The sequence below is a fragment of the Oncorhynchus masou genome, chromosome 14 (genome assembly GCF_036934945.1).
Source record: "Oncorhynchus masou masou isolate Uvic2021 chromosome 14, UVic_Omas_1.1, whole genome shotgun sequence".
In the NCBI taxonomy this organism is placed as follows: Eukaryota; Metazoa; Chordata; class Actinopteri; order Salmoniformes; family Salmonidae; genus Oncorhynchus; species Oncorhynchus masou.
Genome location: NC_088225.1, coordinates 13,671,449 through 13,691,404, shown reverse-complemented (window position 1 = coordinate 13,691,404; position 19,956 = coordinate 13,671,449). Strand labels below are relative to the sequence as shown.

The window sequence follows — 19,956 nt, the reverse complement described above, 5'->3', positions numbered from 1 at the left end:
AAGGAGCATGGGGGTTTAAAATGTGTCTGTGTGTGCTTGTATTACTATCCTCGTGGGGACCTGAAATCAAGTTCCCACAAGGATAATAAAACAAGGACAATTCTCCCTCGTGGAGACATTTTCCAGGTCCCCACAAGGACAAAGGCTATTTTAGGGATAGGGTTAAGTTTAGGGTTACAAATAGGGTTAGGGTTGAAGGTTTAGGGATAGGATTTTAAATGGAAATACATTCTAGGTCTCCACAAGGATAGTAAACCCAAAAGTGTGTGTGTGTCTTATTCACCAGATCTCAACCCAATTGAACACCCATAGGAGATTCTGAGGCTTTTTCCAGCAAATTATGGAATTTCTCATTGAAGAATCAAATCAAATTTATTTATATAGCTCTTCGTACATCAGCTGATATCTCAAAGTGCTGTACAGAAACCCAGCCAAAACCCCAAACAGCAAGAAATGCAGGTGTAGAAGCACGGTGGCTAGGAAAAACTCCCAAGAAAAGGCCAAAACCTAGGAAGAAACCTAGAGAGGAACCAGGCTATGTGGGGTGGCCAGTCCTCTTCTGGCTGTGCCGGGTGGAGATTATAACAGAACATGGCCAAGATGTTCAAATGTTCATAAATGACCATGGTCGAATAATAATAAGGCAGAACAGTTTAAACTGGAGCAGCAGCACGGCCAGGTGGACTGGGGACAGCAAGGAGTCATCATGTCAGGTAGTCCTGGGGCATGGTCCTAGAGCTCAGGTCCTCCGAGAGAGAGAAAGAAAGAGAGAATAAGAGAGAGCACATGTGGGGTGGCCAGTCCTCTTCTGGCTGTGCCGGGTGGAGATTATAACAGAACATGGCCAAGATGTTCAAATGTTCATAAATGACCATGGTCGAATAATAATAAGGCAGAACAGTTGAAACTGGAATGGCATTGCATCCCTCCAGACACTTCTGGAATCTATGCCAAGGCACATTGAAGCTTTTCTGGTGGCTTGTGGTGGCCCAACGTCCTATTAAGACACTTGTTGGTGTTTCCTTTATTTTGGCAGTTACCTGTGGCCTTCCTCTCCCAACTGCCCTCATAAATGTGATAAACTAACTCCTAAAAGTTGAAGGAGTCCAGAGCAGACAGCAACATACTGTCATGTCTTGTTATGTCTGTTCCTGTCCTTTCTCTTCATTCTCTCTCTCTGCTGGTCTTTTTAGGTTACCTTCTCTGTCTCTCATTCCTCAGCTGTTCTACATCTGCCCTAACTAGCTCTTTCACTCTTCCCCACCTGTTCTCTCTTCCCCCTCTGATTAGGTCTCTATTTCTCTCTCTGTTCCTGCTACTTTCAGTGTCTGATTCTTGTTTGTGTTTTTTGATGCCAGAAGCTAGCTGTCGTCTCGTTTGCTTCCACCTTGTCCTGTCCTGTCGGAGTCTGCCTGGCAGGAGCATCCTGCACTATACTAACGTTCTTTTTGTTCCGCTGACAACGTTGGAAAAGGATTTATGCCATTCCTGTATTTTCATTAAAGAACTCTGTTTTCTGTTAAAACCGCTTTTGGGTCTTCACTCAAGTTCATAACAGAAGAATCAGACCAAGAATGGACCCAGCGGCTCCGGACCCTTTTCACTCCGCCGTCGAGATCCAGGGAGCGATGCTAGGCAGACACGAGGAGGAATTGTCTGCTGCTCAACATGCCGTTGAGACCCTGGCCGTCCAAGTCTCCGACCTCACAAGACGGGTTCACCAACTCCACCTCGATCCACCGCCCACTTCCAGGGTTTCCGAGTCTCCGGAGCCCAGGATCAACAACCCGCCGTGTTACTCTGGGGAGCCCACTGAGTGCCGCTCATTCCTCACTCAGTGTGATGTGGTGTTCTCTCTCCAGCCCAACACTTACTCCAGGAGCGCAGCCCGCATCGCCTACGTCATTTCTCTCCTTACCGGACGGGCGCGTGAGTGGGGCACGGCAGTCTGGGAGGCGAGGGCTGAGTGTATTAACCAGTATCAGGACTTTAAGGAGGAGATGATACGGGTTTTTGACCGTTCTGTTTTTGGCGAGGAGGCTTCCAGGGCCCTGTCTTCCCTATGTCAGGGGAATAGATCCATAACGGATTATTCTATTGAGTTTCGCACTCTCGCTGCCTCTAGTGACTGGAACGAGCCGGCTTTGCTCGCTCGTTTTCTGGAGGGTCTCCACGTCGAGGTTAAGGATGAGATCCTCTCCCGGGAGGTTCCTTCCAGTCTGGACTCCTTAATAGCTCTCGCTATTCGCATAGAGCGACGGTTTGATCTTCGTCGCCGAGCTCGTGGAAAGGAGCTCACGTTCTCCGTTGCTCCCCTCTCCACATCACTGCCACCTGCCGCATCACTGCCACCCTCCTCCGCCGGCTCGGATGCTGAGCCTATGCAGCTGGGGGTATTCGCATCTCGGCCAAGGAGAGGGAACGGAGAATCACCAATCGCCTCTGTCTCTACTGCGGCTCCGCTGGTCATTTTGTCACCTCATGTCCAGTAAAAGCCAGAGCTCATCAGTAAGAGGAGGGCTACTGGTGAGCGCAACTACTCAGGCCTCTCCTTCTGGATCACGCACTACCTTTCCGGTCCATCTCCGCTGGCCCGGTTCATCTGCTTCCTGCAGTGCCTTGATAGACTCTGGGGCGGAGGGCTGTTTTATGGACGAGACCTGGGCTCGGGAACATGACATTCCTCTCAGACAGTTAGGGAGCCCAGGGCCTTGTTCGCTTTAGATGGTAGTTCTCTCCCCAAGATTCAGCGTGAGACGCTGCCTTTAACCCTCACTGTCTCTGGTAATCATAGCGAAACCATTTCTTTTTTAATTTTTCGTTCACCTTTTACACCTGTTGTTTTGGGTCATCCCTGGCTAGTGCGCCATAACCCTTCTATTAATTGGTCTAGTAATACTATCCTATCCTGGAGTGTTTCTTGTCATGTAACCTGTTTAATGTCTGCTATCCCTCCTGTTTCCTCTGTCTCTTCTTCACAGGAGGAGCCTGGCGATTTGACAGGGGTGCCGGAGGAGTATCACGATCTGCGCACGGTGTTCAGTCGTTCCAAGGCCACTTCTCTCCCTCCACACCGGTCGTATGACTGTAGTATTGATCTCCTTCCGGGAACTACTCCCCCCCGGGGTAGATTGTACTCTCTGTCGGCTCCCGAACGTAAGGCTCTCGAGGATTATTTGTCGGTTTCGCTCGACGCCGGTACCATAGTCTCCTCCTCCTCCCCCGCCGGAGCGGGGGTTTTTTTTTGTTCAGAAGAAGGACGGGTCCCTGCGCCCATGCGTGGATTATCGAGGGCTGAATGACATAACAGTTAAGAATCGTTATCCGCTTCCTCTTATGTCTTCAGCCTTCGAGATCCTGCAGGGAGCCAGGTTTTTCACCAAATTGGACCTTCGTAATGCCTACCATCTCGTGCGCATCAGGGAGGGGGACGAGTGGAAGACGGCGTTTAACACTCCGTTAGGGCACTTTGAATACCGGGTTCTTCCTTTCGGCCTCGTTAACGCTCCAGCTGTCTTTCAGGCACTAGTTAACGACGTCCTGAGAGACATGCTGAACATTTTTGTTTTCGTTTACATGGACGATATCCTGATTTTTTCACCGTCTCTCTCGATTCATGTTCAGCACGTGCGACGCGTCCTCCAGCGCCTTTTGGAGAACTGTCTTTATGTGAAGGCTGAGAAGTGCACTTTTCATGCCGCCTCTGTCCCTTTTCTCGGTTCCGTTATTTCCGCTGAGGGCATTAAGATGGATCCCGCTAAGGTCCAGGCTGTCATTGATTGGCCCGTTCCTAAGTCACGCGTCGAGCTGCAGCGCTTTCTGGGCTTCGCTAATTTCTACCGTCGTTTCATCCGTAATTTCGGTCAGGTGGCAGCTCCTCTCACAGCCCTTACTTCTGTTAAGACGTGCTTTAAGTGGTCCGTTTCCGCCCAGGGAGCTTTTGATCTTCTTAAGAATCGTTTTACATCCGCACCTATTCTTGTTACACCTGACATCTCTAGACAGTTTGTTGTTGAGGTTGACGCGTCAGAGGTGGGCGTGGGAGCCATTCTTTCTCAGCGCTCTCTCTCTGACGGCAAGGTCCATCCTTGCGCGTTTTTCTCTCATCGCTTATCGCCGTCAGAACGTAACTATGATGTTGGTAATCGCGAACTGCTCGCCATCCGCTTAGCCCTAGGCGAATGGCGACAGTGGTTGGAGGGGGCGACCGTTCCTTTTGTCGTTTGGACTGACCATAGGAACCTTGAGTACATCCGTTCAGCCAAACGACTTAATGCGCGTCAGGCTCGTTGGGCTCTGTTTTTCGCTCGTTTCGAGTTTGTTATTTCTTATCGTCCGGGCTCAAAAACACCAAACCTGATGCTTTATCTCGTCTCTTCAGTTCTTCTGAGGTCTCCACCGACCCCGATGGGATTCTCCCTGAGGGGCGTGTTGTCGGGTTGACTGTCTGGGGAATTGAGAGGCAGGTAAAGCAAGCACTCGCTCACACTCCGTCGCCGCGAGCTTGTCCTAGGAACCTTCTGTTCGTTCCCGTTCCTACTCGTCCGGCCGTTCTTCAGTGGGCCCACTCTGCCAAGTTAGCCGGCCACCCCGGCGTTCGGGGTACGCTCGCTTCCATTCGCCAGCGTTTCTGGTGGCCCACTCGGGAACGTGACGCGCGTCGATTTGTCGCCGCTTGTTCGGTCTGCGCGCAGACTAAATCTGGGAACTCTCCTCCTGCCGGCCGTCTCAGACCGCTTCCCATTCCCTCTCGACCGTGGTCTCACATCGCTTTAGATTTTATCACCGGACTGCCTTCATCAGCGGGGAAGACAGTTATTCTTACGGTTGTCGATAGATTCTCTAAGGCGGCTCATTTCATTCCTCTCGATAAGCTCCCTTCTGCTAAGGAGACGGCTCAGATCATTATCGAGAATGTTTTCCGAATTCATGGCCTTCCGTCTGACGTCGTTTCCGACAGAGGTCCGCAGTTCACGTCTCAATTTTGGAGGGAGTTTTGCCGTTTGATTGGGGCTTCCGTCAGTCTCTCGTCCGGCTTTCATCCCCAGTCTAACGGTCAAGCCGAACGGGCCAATCAGACTGTTGGTCGCATTTTACGCAGTCTTTCTTTTCGTAACCCTGCGTCTTGGTCAGAACAGCTCCCTGGGCAGAGTACGCCCACAACTCGCTTCCCTCGTCTGCTACCGGTCTATCCCCTTTTCAGTGTAGCCTCGGGTACCAGCCTCCGCTGTTCTCATCTCAGCTCGCCGAGTCCTGCGTCCCCTCCGCTCAGGCTTTTGTCCAGCGTTGCGAGCGCACCTGGAAGGGGGTCAGGTCGGCACTTTGCCGTAATAGGGCGCAGACTGTGAGGGCCGCTAATAAGCGTAGGACCAAGAGTCCTAGATATTGTTGCGGTCAGAGAGTATGGCTCTCCACTCAGAACCTTCCCCTTAAGACAGCTTCTCGCAAGTTGGCCCCGCGGTTCATTGGTCCGTTCCGTATTTCCCAGGTCATTAATCCTGTCGCAGTGCGACTTCTTCTCCGCGCTATCTTCGTCGCGTTCACCCGGTCTTCCATGTCTCCTGTGTTAAGCCCGTTCTTCGCGCCCCCGCTCGTCCCTCCCCCCCCATCCTTGTCGAGGGCGCACCCATCTACAGGGTTCGTAAGATTTTGGACATGCGCCCTCGGGGCCGTGGTCATCAGTACCTAGTTGATTGGGAGGGGTACGGTCCTGAGGAGAGGAGTTGGGTTCCCTCTCGGGACGTGCTGGACCGTTCGCTGATCGATGATTTCCTCCGTTGCCGCCAGGTTTCCTCCTCGAGTGCGCCAGGAGGCGCTCGGTGAGTGGGGGGGTACTGTCATGTCTTGTTATGTCTGTTCCTGTCCTTTCTCTTCATTCTCTCTCTCTGCTGGTCTTTTTAGGTTACCTTCTCTGTCTCTCATTCCTCAGCTGTTCTACATCTGCCCTAACTAGCTCTTTCACTCTTCCCCACCTGTTCTCTCTTCCCCTCTGATTAGGTCTCTATTTCTCTCTCTGTTCCTGCTACTTTCAGTGTCTGATTCTTGTTTGTGTTTTTTGATGCCAGAAGCTAGCTGTCGTCTCGTTTGCTTCCACCTTGTCCTGTCCTGTCGGAGTCTGCCTGGCAGGAGCATCCTGCACTATACTAACGTTCTTTTTGTTCCGCTGACAACGTTGGAAAAGGATTTATGCCATTCCTGTATTTTCATTAAAGAACTCTGTTTTCTGTTAAAACCGCTTTTGGGTCTTCACTCAAGTTCATAACACATACAAACAACTATCACCGCAGGAAAAACTCCCACCACAGGAAAAACTACCACCACAGGAAAAACTACCACCACAGGAAAAACTACCACCACAGGAAAAACTACCACCACGGGAAAAACTACCACCACAGGAAAAACTACCACACAGGAAAAGCTTGTTTAGGTCTCTGCGACATCAAAAGCCTCCTCAACTTGTTTTCCCTGAAGAAGAGACAGAACTTCCACTCATCCCTCAGTCTGAAAGTTAAGTTAGTCATCTTCTCAGTGCCTGTCAAACAGCTCGCCGCTTCGTCACTCCACATCAGAGTGATGGACTAGGCCAAGTTGGGTGTCTTCATGTGTTATCATGTGTATACTTAATGAAGGCACTTAATCATTAATGTGTTGCGAGTTTACAAGAATTAGGTTGTTTATGTGTCATCATGGGTAGTGAGCTGTCATTGGCAATTAATCATTCATTTATTTGTTGTGTGTCCCTCTCTACTGTATTCTGCATAAAGAGGTTTCCAAACATCTGAGGAAAATATAGAAAATGACATGCTAATTCACCCAAGCATTATTATTATTATTTCTTACCTCTGGACGTAGTTGATGTATCTAAGGTTGTCATTATATTCAACCCAAATAAGATGTAAATCTGATTTGAATGATCCAAAATAGTTGACACTAAAAGCAAACCCGTTTTCTTTCAGTAATGTACAACACTGCCAGCTCACATTTTCCCTACAAGATGTACTGGTACAGTAATGCCGTCTCTCTAGCTGTTCATTTTTATCCTCAGTTTTAATGGGGCTCTGGTGGATCTTTCAGTGTAAGGCGAGCGGACAGAAATAGCTTAACAATGCCTGGCGGCTAGAGGCTCACATCTATAATGACCCTTATGTTGTTTGAAGAGGCCCCTCTAAAAGGCTGAGCAGGTGGGAGTGTAGGTGGTCTCCAAACTCCCTCAGCATCCTCCTGCATACGTACACACAGCTGCCCCACGACACACACACACACACACACACACACACACACACACACACACACCTGATACATGTTCTTGGTTCTCTCTCTCTAAAAGACACATAATACTGATTAGTTCTCTCTCAGTCTGTCACACACACACACATACAAAAATACAACTCTAAACCATCTCAGATTTCTTCTCTAACATGTCTTCCTCCTCTCACTCTCAGTCTGTCACACACACACACACACATACAAAAATACAACTCTAAACCATCTCAGATTTCTTCTCTAACATGTCTTCCTCCTCTCACTCTCTCTGCTGAAAGTGAATGTTTACCCCATATTTAAAGGTGACTGAAATTATATTCCTGCTGTTCTCATATGGAAATAAATCAACCACTATCGTTCTCCCCTCCTTTTACCCAATAGCATTTGATGAGCTCTACTTTTGGGTCTCTCTATGGAACCGTGTGTATATTCATGTCTGTACTGTGTTTGTACTCTTCTGATTCCGGTTGGAGAAAACAGCCTACTTCAGGGACTGATGATAATAATTACAACTCTTACTTGCGTCACACATCCAGAGTTCTGCTTTCTGTAGAACCGGATGCATGCACTCTACATTTAATCCCTTTGAAGATCGATAACTTTTCTTTATATACTGAACAAAAATATAAACGCAACATGTAAAGTGTTGGTCCCATGTTTCAAGAGCTGAGAGAAAAGATCCCAGAAATGTTCCATACACACAAAAAGCATATTTTTCATAATTATTTTGCAGAAATTGGTTTACATCCCTGTTAGTGAGCATTTCTCCTTTGCCAAGATAATCCATCCAACTGACAGGTGAGGACAATAAAAGGCCACTCTAAAATGTGAAGCTTTGTCACACAACACAATGCCACAGATATCTCAAGTTGTGAGGGAGCGTGCAATTATCATGCGGTCTGCATGAAAATCCACCAAAACTGTTGCCAGATAATTTAATGTTATTTTTTTCGACCATAATCTGCCTCCAATGTCTTTTCAAAGAATTTGGCAGTACGTTCAACCGGCCTCACAACTGTAGCCCAGGTGTAACCGCGCCAGCCCAGGTGTAACCGCGCCAGCCCAGGTGTAACCGCGCCAGACCAGGTGTAACCGCGCCAGACCAGGTGTAACCGCGCCAGACCAGGTGTAACCACGCCACCTCCACATCTGGCTTTTTCACCTGTAGGAATAATCTGAGACCAGCCACCCGTACAGCTGATGAAACTGAGGAGTATTTTCGTCTGTAATAAAGCCCCTTTGTGTCGAAAAACTCATTCTGATTGGCTGTGCCTGGCTTCCCAATGGGTGGGCCTATGCCCTCCCAGGCCTACCCATGGCTGCGCACCTGCCCAGTCATATGAAATCCATAGATTAGGGCCTAATTAATGTATTTCAATTCATTGATTTCCCTATATGAACTGTGACTCAGTCAAATTGTTGAAATAGTTGCATGTTGCATTTATATTTCTTTAAGTATAGCAATACTTTAAAAATATATATATGTGTGTAACTCTGTGTTGTTGTTTTTGTCGCACTGCTTTGCTTTATCTTGTCCAGGTTGCAGTTGTAAATGAGAACTTGTTCTCAAATCTGGTTAAATAAAGATGAAATAAAATAAATAAAAATACCAGAAGTAGCACTGAATTATTTGCTAATAAATATTGTACTGTAGGCCTATTAATAAAAACACAATTAAAGTATTTTCAAAGCAGCACTAGTTTAATTGAGTCCTTGTACTTTCCCACTGTAATAATGACTAATAGTGAGAGTTGTACTCTCAATCATCGTCTTTGTGATGCACCAGTCCATTGACTGTCTATTAAATGGTGGTGTGTTTATGATATGATTGTCAGTGAGAACCTCAATAACATCAACTGACATACAACTACGCCCCGAAGTTTCAGACAAGGAGACCACATTCTGCTTATTTCCAACCAGCATTTAAACGGTTAAATTATATTTTTTTTCCACCACCCAAAAACCTGACTGCTCACAATTGCAGTTACTCATGTAACAGACTGCCTTACAGATGCCCCATGTGATGACAGTCCAAGTCTTAGTTTATTTGATGTTATCTGGTTACAGCTTCTGCCAAAACCATGGTATTCAAAACCTGTGACTCATTCCCATGTATGATACCTAATACTAAATCTATCGCTGTGATGTGAATATGCCTGGTATATCGGTATGGGGAAAGCTGTTCTCATTCAGTACTTTTCAGTAGATAATTAGATTAGTCTTTTTATGCTGACTCAGTTCCAAGCACAGATGTTGTAGATGATTGCATGCAGGTGGCTCCACACCAGTGAAGGCTGCTGAGGGGACAATGGCTAATAATAATGGCAGGAATGGAATCAATGGAATGGAATCAGGCACGTTTTTTTTGGGGGGGGGGGGGGGGTTCATGTGTTTGATACCATTCCATTTATTCCATTCCAGCCATTATACTCAGCAGCCTCCATTGAGCCACACAGGTGTTCTTCAGAGGACTCTCACGCTGCTGTTCACTCAATGCTGCACTTTATGCACTTATTTGAGAAAAGAACGAGCTTATGAGGCTATAATCGATACATTTATTTACACCTAAGTATTGGTCATAGCATAAGAGACAAACATTTCGGAAGATTTCAGACCTCAAACTAAATATCAAGAAGTGATCTTTATTAATTTATACATGCCATTTTAGAAATCTTCAAGTATTCAGGTGAGAGTGTTATTAAGCCACATGAGAGGATGAAGTGTTGATATGAGGGTATTTATTTTATTTAACTAGGCAAGTCAGTTAAGAACAAATTCTTATTTACAATGACAGTCTAGGAACAATGGGTTAACTTCCTTGTTCAGGGGCAGAACAACAGATTTTTACATTGCCAGCTCGGGGATTCAATCCACCAACTTTTCAGTTACTAGTCCAACACTCTAACCACGAGGCTACCTGCTGCCCCAAATCAGCTCATCAAGCTCATAGGGGAGTTTTGTCCCTGTAGGACAGTGCGCTGTCGTGCCTGTCTTTCTGTGTTCCAGACGTGAGGCTCAGATTGCGTAGAGCATCTGTCCTGTCAGGCCACATCAGACGGCTCCCTTTTAACGAGCCCTAACTGACGGCTCCCTCTTAACGAGCCCTAACGAGCACCTGAGTGTAATCGGCCCACTCAGAGTTCACTCTAATGACAGGACTCACTCTCCTCCCTCCCTCCCTTTCTTTCTCTATCCCTTTCTTTCTTCTACTCTCTCTCCTTCTCCCTCCCTCTCGCCCTCGCTCTTTTACAACCTGCACCTGCACTTGGCCTCCTTATGAAGCTCCTTGAAACACTGATCTGGGTCCAGTTCGCCCTGCCATCCCAGCAACGGGTAAATGTGGCCAACAGCGACACACGGAAATGTATATTGTGTATCTGTGAATGTGTGGGTAATCTAGGAAACGTAATCAACAAAGTGCAAAGCAGATTTTCCTGGAAGGTATTTAACTAGGTTTTTACCCAGGGTCAATGGGAGGGCTTTAGACTGCTTCTTTCTAGTTGTGATTCACACAAGGTGATGCTGTGATAGAAAGGAAGAGAGGCATCACAATAACCAGAAAGTCTGAAAAGCCCCAGGGGCAGACATATAGTCAGAGGGAGAGGCTGGGGGGGGGGGGCAATGGGCAGTCTGCCAGAGGGCAAGGAGACACCAAACCAGGAGGAAGGACAGCAGACACAGGGTCAGACAGGCTGACTGTGGGTTGGAATGGTATTCTATTCAGACCTGTTTCATTTGAATGGCCTTTTTTCATTACCATTGTCACAGAACCAGACTGAGAACCCCATGCCTGAATCTCCCTGGTAGCCTTGGTGAATATAGGTCAGAAGTCAGGTTCTGTTCAACAATGGGTCTTTGTATTGGAGCTGATTCTATGGTATTGGCCATGGATGATATTAATGGGTTTCCATGAAATGTCAAGATTGGCTGCGGTGGGTGAAAATCCAGCACTTGGAGAAAGAGGAAATTAGGAATATACTGTCTAACTACATGTGGGCTAAATAAAAGTGGGGGGAGGAGGGAAAAAAAGTGTTGTTTTTACATAGTGTGTGTTTGATGTCAGGTGTGGTGTGAGGGGTGGTGTGTGTGTGTGTGAGGGGTGGTGTGTGTGTGTGTGATATGAGGGGGGTGTGTGTGTGGTATGAGGGGGGTGTGTGTGTGTGTCTGGTGTGAGGAGTGGTGTGTGTGTCTGGTGTGAGGAGTGGTGTGTGTGTGTGTGTGTGTGTGTTGGTGTGTGTGTGTGTGTGTGTTGGTGTGAGGGTTGGTGTGTGTGTTTGATGTGAGGGGTGGTGTGTGTGTTTGAGAGGGGTAGTGTGTGTGTGTTTGGTTTGAGGGGGGGTGTGTATGTGTGTGCTTCAGTGGGACAGAGTGTGTGGGCGTGTACTGAACCCTTGAAATAGAATGTGTTGTAAATATCTGTGTGCAACGATCAATACCATCACTGTTGTAAACAAGATAGCATTGGTTTGAAGTGTGTGTGTGTGCATGTGCGTACAATGGAGTCCTAATGGGGTAGGTGAGTGTGAGTGAGCGTGTGTGTGGGCTGCAAGGCCACCCTCTGATCGTCTCCTTGGCAGCCGCTGTGGTGAAGTGCACTCTGGGTGTTTGAGAGGCCTCCCAGAACAAGAAAGAAAAGAAAAGACACACACTAAACGCTTTATCAGAATTGTCAAGCTCCTTTCGTCTGCTTGCTCGGCAGGGACTAGTGTAGCCTAGATGCAGCTCTGCAAGGTTGTGCAATGTTATGATGCCAGCCCCCTCACACACACTTTCCCTCCCCCCATTCGGTTTCCCTTGTTTGATGTAGTCTTTGGGGAACTCTGTTAAAAGGAAATCTTCTCCCACTTTGAAGTCTCCCTCTTTTTAGCTCTCTTTTTCTACTCTTTTTATCTTCTGGTAGTTTGTGAGGGAGAAAAAAACAAACAGGGATGAAATTGGATACTTGTCCTACATACGCCGTTCCCCTCGTGTTATGAATTTGAGACATTTCTCAAGAAACTATTGTTTGGTCAAGGAATGGTTACACACCTCCTGTCACCAAACACTGGGATTTTAACTGACTGGCTTCTTTTGATACAAAAGCCTTGGGAGAAGTGTTTTGATGTCATTCCAAGCATTTATCAAACACTTAAGAGGGTTGAAGTCTTGAACTGCGCCTGGTATGCTTAATCAAATACAGCGGGTGTCATTTTTGGATTTTCACTGCAGAGACAATTACTTCAAAGCTCTTTCATCTGCAGCTAAAGTACATTTATCTTTTTGACTTGACATCCTCCAATCACAATGCATGGAATGTACTCTCAAGTGGTGACAAGACATGTTTGACATTGTAGTGTGGAGAAAGTCCTGCACGGAGCCTTCGCCGTGTGCTGCCACTTTAAGAACGCACCAGCTGTCAGGAAGATGCAAACCCATAGAAGCTTGCCTTGTTCTAAAGCACAGTCTTGTCAGCAACACTGCTTTGATGGTGGTGCAACAATTTACTGTAGTTAGTTCCTGTTGAAGTCTGTTTTAAATTGCAGAGACAAGAGGAGTTAAAGTAAATTTCACTTCAGCTCCAGTCAATTCATGAGTGAAAAAAACCCCATAATGCACCATGAGGATTTATTAGATGTATTCCCTTATCTTTTGATGAAGGGAATGAATTAATATTAATTGGTTCGGATTTATAGGGAATGGACTACGACTCTGACTGAAATACTGTCTCGAGTACAGCATAGTATAACTACATCAAGCTTCATAAAGTATGGCTTTATTATCAATCTTGTAGTGTTTTTAAACAATGTAAAGGGAACCAGTGGAGGCAATTAGATAAATTGCCTTTGCTCTTAGCTCTGAGGCCTCATTATGCATGGCTGGCTTGATCGACCTTCTTCACAGTAATCAGGCAAAGAGAGCAGCGGTGTTCACAGGTCAGTAGAACCCATATTAACCGTGTTTACAGAGGTCCGGGATCATAGCCTTCATTAACTGGCTTGATCAGATGGCCCCAATAAAAAAACAGCAGCTAATGCCCACTATGGTAATGAAATATGTGACCCAGGGTAGTTTAAGGAATAACAGACTAAGTTTAAAACCCTAAAGGGAGATAGTGGACATGTTACATTACAGGTTGGAGGAGTTAATGTTATACCCCAGGCCTTTCCCCGCCCATGGTCCATCTATGGTCAATAATGATCAATGTCCACTCCCTCCCCTGTGGAAAGCCAGACAGACAAACAGGAAGCAGCTGTTGCCAGGGCAACAGCCCGAGGGTCTGTAGAGTGGCGTGGGAGAGATGTTAGGTAAGGAAGGAGGGAAAAAAAGACTGGTAAAAATGGAGGGAGGAAAAAAGACCACAGTGGTGGTGGAATCTAATTAGATTTTGACAGGGATATTTCCCCCATGCGCAGGTGTGTGTGTGTGTGTTCATGCCCATGTGCTCATGTACCTGCGTGCATCTGTGCCTGAGAATAGCTTGACTGACGCAAGCCATTACAGACCGGCTTTAGAGCCCTGGCAACCCTGCTCTCTCTCCTCCTGCCTCCTCCTCTTACACCCCCAGTCCTCCTCTCACTCTCTCCCACCATCCCTTTCACTTCTCTCGCTCTCTTGGCATGAAGTGATTGCATATGGAACGTCATATAATCAGATTCTGTCACTTTTTTAAATACTGGATTTTATCAGAAGTGTTATCTATGTGCATTGACAGATTGGACTGCATAAAGACACAGTATATGTATATATATGTATGTACACTGAACAAATTCATAAACACAACATGTAAGTCCTATGTTTCATGGGCTGAAATAAAAGATCCCAGAAATGTTCCATACACAAAAAGCTTATTTCTCTCAAATGCACAACTGAAGAATTTCTGCACAAACCGTCAGGGATGCTCATCTGCGTACTCATCGTCCTCAGAGTCTTGACCTGACTGCAGTTTGGTGTTGTAACCAACCACAGTGGGCAAAGGCTCGCTGTCACGACTTCCGCCGAAGTTGGTGCCTCTCCTTGTTCACGCGATTTATTTTTCCATTTGTTTTGTCTGTATTGTACACACCGGGTTCCCATTAAGTTTGAATTATTTCCCTATTTAACCCTCTGGAGCCATCATGGTTTTGTGCGTGTTTATTGTTGTCAGTTGTCTCGTTTATGTGATTCTGGATTTTTGTTCTCCTTGTTGGAAGATTATTTTTGAGTAAAGTTACTATTATTACTCATCTCTGTGTCCTGCGCCTGACTCTGCCTTAACCACATCACCTAGACTCTGCCTTAACCACATCACCTAGACTCTGCCTTAACCACATCACCTAGACTCTGCCTTAACCACATCACCTAGACTCTGCCTTAACCACATCACCTAGACTCTGCCTTAACCACATCACCTAGACTCTGCCTTACCTACATCACCTAGACTCTGCCTTACCTACATCACCTAGACTCTGCCTTACCTACATCACCTAGACTCTGACACTCACCTTCGATGACCACTGGCATGCTGGAGAAGTGTGCTTTTTAGGGATGAATCCCAGTTTCAACTGTACCGGGCAGATGGCGTCGTGTGGGTGAGTGGTTTGCTGATGTCAAGGCATAAGCTACAAACACAATTGCTTTTTATCCATGGCAATTTTAATGCACAGAGATATCGTGACGAGATCCTGAGGCCCATTGTCGTGCAAAAACCTCATGTTTCAGCTTGATAATGCACAGCCCCATGTCACAAGGATCTGTACACAATCCCTGGAAGCTGAAAATGTCCCAGTTCTTCCATGGCCTGCATACTCACCAGACATATCACCCATTGAACATGTTTGGGATGCTCTGGGTGGACGATTATGACAGCGTGTTCCAGTGTCTGTCAATATCCAGAAACTTCACACAGCCATTGAAGAGGAGTGGGAGAACATTCCACAGGCCACAATCAACAGCCTGATTAACTCTACGCAAGGGAGATGTCGCACTGCATGAGGCAAATGGTGGTCACACCAGATATTGACTGGTTTTCTGATCCACACATAACTGTATTCCCAGTCATGTGAAATCCATAGATTAGTGCCTAATGAATATATTTAAATTAAGTGATTTCCTGTAACTCAGTAAAATCTTTGAAATTCCTGCATCTTGCTTTTGTATTTTTGTTATCTCTCTCTCTCTGTGTGTGTACTGTATATAATTTGTAGTGTCCAGAAAAAGCCTGAGACTCTAGCTGACATGACTCGTTGCTAAAATGTTATTCATGAGTGTGCAGTCTGGTAACTGTTTTGTGGACCAACATGAAAGGGACTTGTGAGTTCCCCTGGTTCTTCTTTCCATTCTCTATTTGCTTAAAAATGACATATAAACCCCCGAGCTAGCTAGAGTCAGGCCACCTGACTGACTTTGATCCTGTGCCTGGAAAAACATGTGTGAATCTATCCAACCCCACCCACACACTTAGTTTGAACACACAGAGAGAACGAAAGAGAGAACAAGGAATGCTTGGAATCAGAAAATACAATTAATTGGTACATATAATAGTTAATCTAATGATCACACAACCATATCAGATATCATCTTCCAATCATTGCATTGAAATATAACTGTGTATTAAAAGGTGTCAGATGGCTAACACATGGGTGCATATGTGTCTGATGAAATCAGAATGCAAAGCCTCCAATGAGAAATGTGGCCATTGGCCTACAGTGTGTGGACTTTCCCACACAATGTCATTGTATTTTCCTCTTCCTGTCATTGTATTTCTCCACCTGTCAAAGGGCATCCATCCAGCCTATCCTGGCAGAGCCTCTTCCAGTCATAGTGAATTTACCAGACAGGTTCTGGAACAGCAGCTGTGGCAGGATGCCCAGGAGGTTACATGCTTGCAGTGCTTTCAGCCCAAACCTGTTGCTGAGTCTTCTAAACTATGTGAATTCATTTAAATCACAAATATATTGTCATGTCTCTGTCTGTTTGGGGTGTAAAGGTGATGCATCCTGTGATACTAGCAGTTTGAATGTGCTTCTACAAGAGACTTACGGCCAGACACGTACACACAGGAGGCCGGGAGTTTTGAGCAATCCGAGTCATTAAGTACAAGTTGTACGTCAGTGAGAAACGTTGCACAATCGCCTCCCAAACCACAAGGCAAGGAAGCTGTGACCTCACCATTCAGATGTCTGAATTAGCAAGGGGAAATGGCTTAACGATACATAGGAGGCTAAAAACATTCCACTCAGACACAATATTTCCATAAAGGAGTTGAGAGGAAGGAAGAGTCAGATGGTGTTAGTCATGTGAAGTGGTCAGTGTCTTTGCCAACCATGTCGTTCCATTCATTCAATAATGAGCTTTATGGCTTCAAACCATATGTGTTTGTATTTAGATGTACTTGAGCGAATCCAGTAAGCTTATATTGTACTTTGTTTATGGTACAGTATGTGATATCTACAGGAAATACCAACGTTGCTTAACTTTAACATGGAAGCAAAGGTGTTATAACTTCCTGTTAACTTGGGTTATTTCCCTTTGTTCCTTGTTTCACTCAAAAAACAAACACAGTCCTCACATGCTAAGGTCTGTGACCAGACAACAATAAATCTCCTTTGAGAAAAAAAGCAAGTCTGTTGCAAATGACCAGTATCCATTTAAAGTGTATGACATCCTTCTGAACTCAGGGTGACACCAGATGAAGTTCATCTGTGATAAAAACAAAAACAGTGGTGTGTGTATTATAGTGTTGAGCATCAGTATCTTGAACTCAAAAAGCCACCTCCAATCATCCCATCTTACACCTCAAAGCTTATCCTACACAGGTGGAACACTACACATTTCTGTTTACATTTCATGACCAAGGGGCTAATGATAATACTTTGAAAGGAAGTGTTGTGTAAAACATTTTCTTTTTTTATATTCCATGGTCACTAAGCCAGGTCATCATACATGCTTGATGACCTGTCCTCCCACCTCGTCCTTTTTGTTTTAACAAACAGCCAAGCTGGTGATTAATAACCACTAATGCCATTGTGACAGTTAGGAGGGCCTCACACAGAGGCAGACGGAAATGGGATCTTTCCACTAAGGCAGAAGAGTTACTCATCTTAAGGTGAAATCCCTCTGTGATGCCCACGTTCTCCTTATTGACCTCAGGTGTGTCAGACCACAGGGGACAAGGGAGAGAAGAGGCTGGGTCACATTAGAGCTCTTATCACTAACTGCTGTAGTCCAACACATATCTCTTTCACATGAGTAACCAGACCAACCAATCAGAAAGTAAGCCCAGTATCCTGTGGGTGGTTGGAATCAGACCAGTATCATGTTATTGATTTACACTGCATCTAGACTGAGAGGCCACCACAGTGGCACAATGGAAATATTAGCAATCAGGTCGTAACAGTTTACAAGGTGTGCTGCATTAGTGTGGATGATAAACATTTATACAGATTCCGTATCTTAATTTGATCAACCTGTTGTTGCAGGACTTTTTCCTAACGTCTAGTGTATTCCAGGTTTAAAAATACCTGTACTTGAACATTTCCGACTTGATTTGCCCTAATGAAAAGTGTCAAACATTACAGAAGAAAATTTGAATTATAATACACATTTCCTGTTGCAGCAGGATTATTTTCCAAACTGGCTCAAATTAAAATCCGTAATCACCTCAAACTGTTAGATGAATGATGCAATGTACTTCCGTCAATGCACTTGTACAGAAAGTGTTGGTAGAACATTATTGATAAAGTCACTGATTCTCACTCTCTTGTAGAGTATGGTTCTTCTCCTGAGTAAACCACCTGATAGAAAAAAAATAACCTGATTGGATGGGGTTGTCCTTATTTCTGTGTCTAGATCTCACATTCTCACCCAAAACTAGACTGCTCCTACAGTGTCTCTCTCTCTCTCTCTCTCTCTCTCTCGCTCTCTGTAGGTGTGTGGGTGGGAATAGGAGCAGAACATAACATTTCCCCATGGAGTCTGACACAGAGCAGCAGCGCGAGGGGAAGGAATACTGTCCTCCTTGCATGGCTGTCAATCACACCACATAACTGGCATGGTTTCAAATGCTGCTGTCAATCACATCATACGGGGTGCATGTGTGTGTGCACATGTTTGTGTGTGTGTGTGTGTGTCAATATCTACAGTGGGGAGAACATGTATTTGATACACTGCCGATTTTGCAGGTTTTCCTACTTACAAAGCATGTAGGAGGTCTGTAATTTTTTATTATAGGTACACTTCAACTGTGAGAGACGGAATCTAAAACAGAAATCCAGAAAATCACATTGTATGATTTTTAAGTAATTCATTTGCATTTTATCGCATGACATAAGTATTTGATCACCTACCAACCAGTAAGAATTCCGGCTCGCACAGACCTGTTAGTTTTTCTTTAAGAAGCCCTCCTGTTCTCCACTCATTACCTGTATTAACTGCACCTGTTTGAACTCATTACCTCTATAAAAGACACTTGTCCACACACTCAAACCTCTCCACAATGGCCAAGACCAGAGAGCTGTGTAAGGACATCAAGGATAAAATTGTAGACCTGCACAAGGCTGGGATGGGCTACAGGACAATAGGCAAGCAGCTTGGTGAGAAGGCAACAACTGTTGGCGCAATTATTAGAAAATGAAAGACGTTCAAGATGACGGTCAATCACCCTCGGTCTGGGGCTCCATGCAAGATCTCACCTCCTGTGGGGCATCAATGATCATGAGGAAGGTGAGGGATCAGCCCAGAACTACACGGTAGGACCTGATCAATGACCTGAGCTGGGACCGCAGTCTCAAAGAAAACCATTAGTAACACATTACGCCACCATGGATTAAAATCCTGCAGCGCACGCAAGGTCCCCCTGCTCAAGCCAGCGCATGTCCAGACCCGTCTTTAGTTTGCCAATGACCATCTGGATGATCCAGAGGAGGAATGGGAAAAGGTCAGGTGGTCTGATGAGACAAAAATAAAGGTTTTTGGTCTAAACTCCACTTGCAAGGTTTGGAGGAAGAAGAAAGATGAGTACAACCCCAAGAACACCATGCCAACAGTGAAGCATGGAGGTAGAAACATCATTCTTTGGGGATGCTTTTCTGCAAAGGGGACAGGATGACTGCACCATAGAGAGGAGGATGGATGGGGCCATGTATCGCGAGATCTTGGCATACAACCTCCTTCCCTCAGTAAGAGCATTGAAGATGGGTCGTGGCTGGGTCTTCCAGCATGACAACGACCTAAAACACACAGCCAGGGCAACTAAGGAGTGGCTCCGTAAGAAGCATCTCAAGGTCCTGGAGTAGCCTAGCCAGTCTCCAGACCTGAACCCAATAGAACATCTTTGGAGGGAGCTGAAAGTCCGTATTGCCCAGCGACAGCCCCGAAACCTGAAGGATCTGGAGAAGGTTTGTATGGAGGAGTGGGCCAAAATCCCCGCTGCAGTGTGTGCAAACCTGGTCAAGAACTACAGGAAATGTATGATCTCTAATTGCAAACAAAGGTTTCTGTACCAAATATTAAGTTCTGTTTTTCTGATGTATCAAATACTTATGTCATGCAATAAAATGCAAATTAAATTACTTAAAAATCATACAGTGATTTTCTGGATTTTTGTTTTAGATTCCGTCTCTCACAGTTGAAGTGTACCTATGATAAAAATTACAGACCTCTACATGCTTTGTAAGTAGGAAAACCTGCAAAATAGGCAGTGTATCAAATACTTGTTCTACCCACTGTATGTACGTG

The 19,956-nt window shown here is 45.6% G+C and overlaps 1 long non-coding RNA gene across 1 annotated transcript in view; it reads right to left on the bottom strand.

Annotated features, from left to right (window-relative positions):
* Positions 1 to 353: 353 nt before the first annotated feature.
* Positions 354 to 19,956, bottom strand: part of LOC135554305 (uncharacterized) — a 51,678-nt gene continuing 32,075 nt past the window's right edge. The window contains exon 2 of the long non-coding RNA XR_010457673.1: positions 354 to 746. This is a non-coding gene — a long non-coding RNA (uncharacterized LOC135554305). The remainder of the gene's footprint in view (positions 747 to 19,956) is intronic.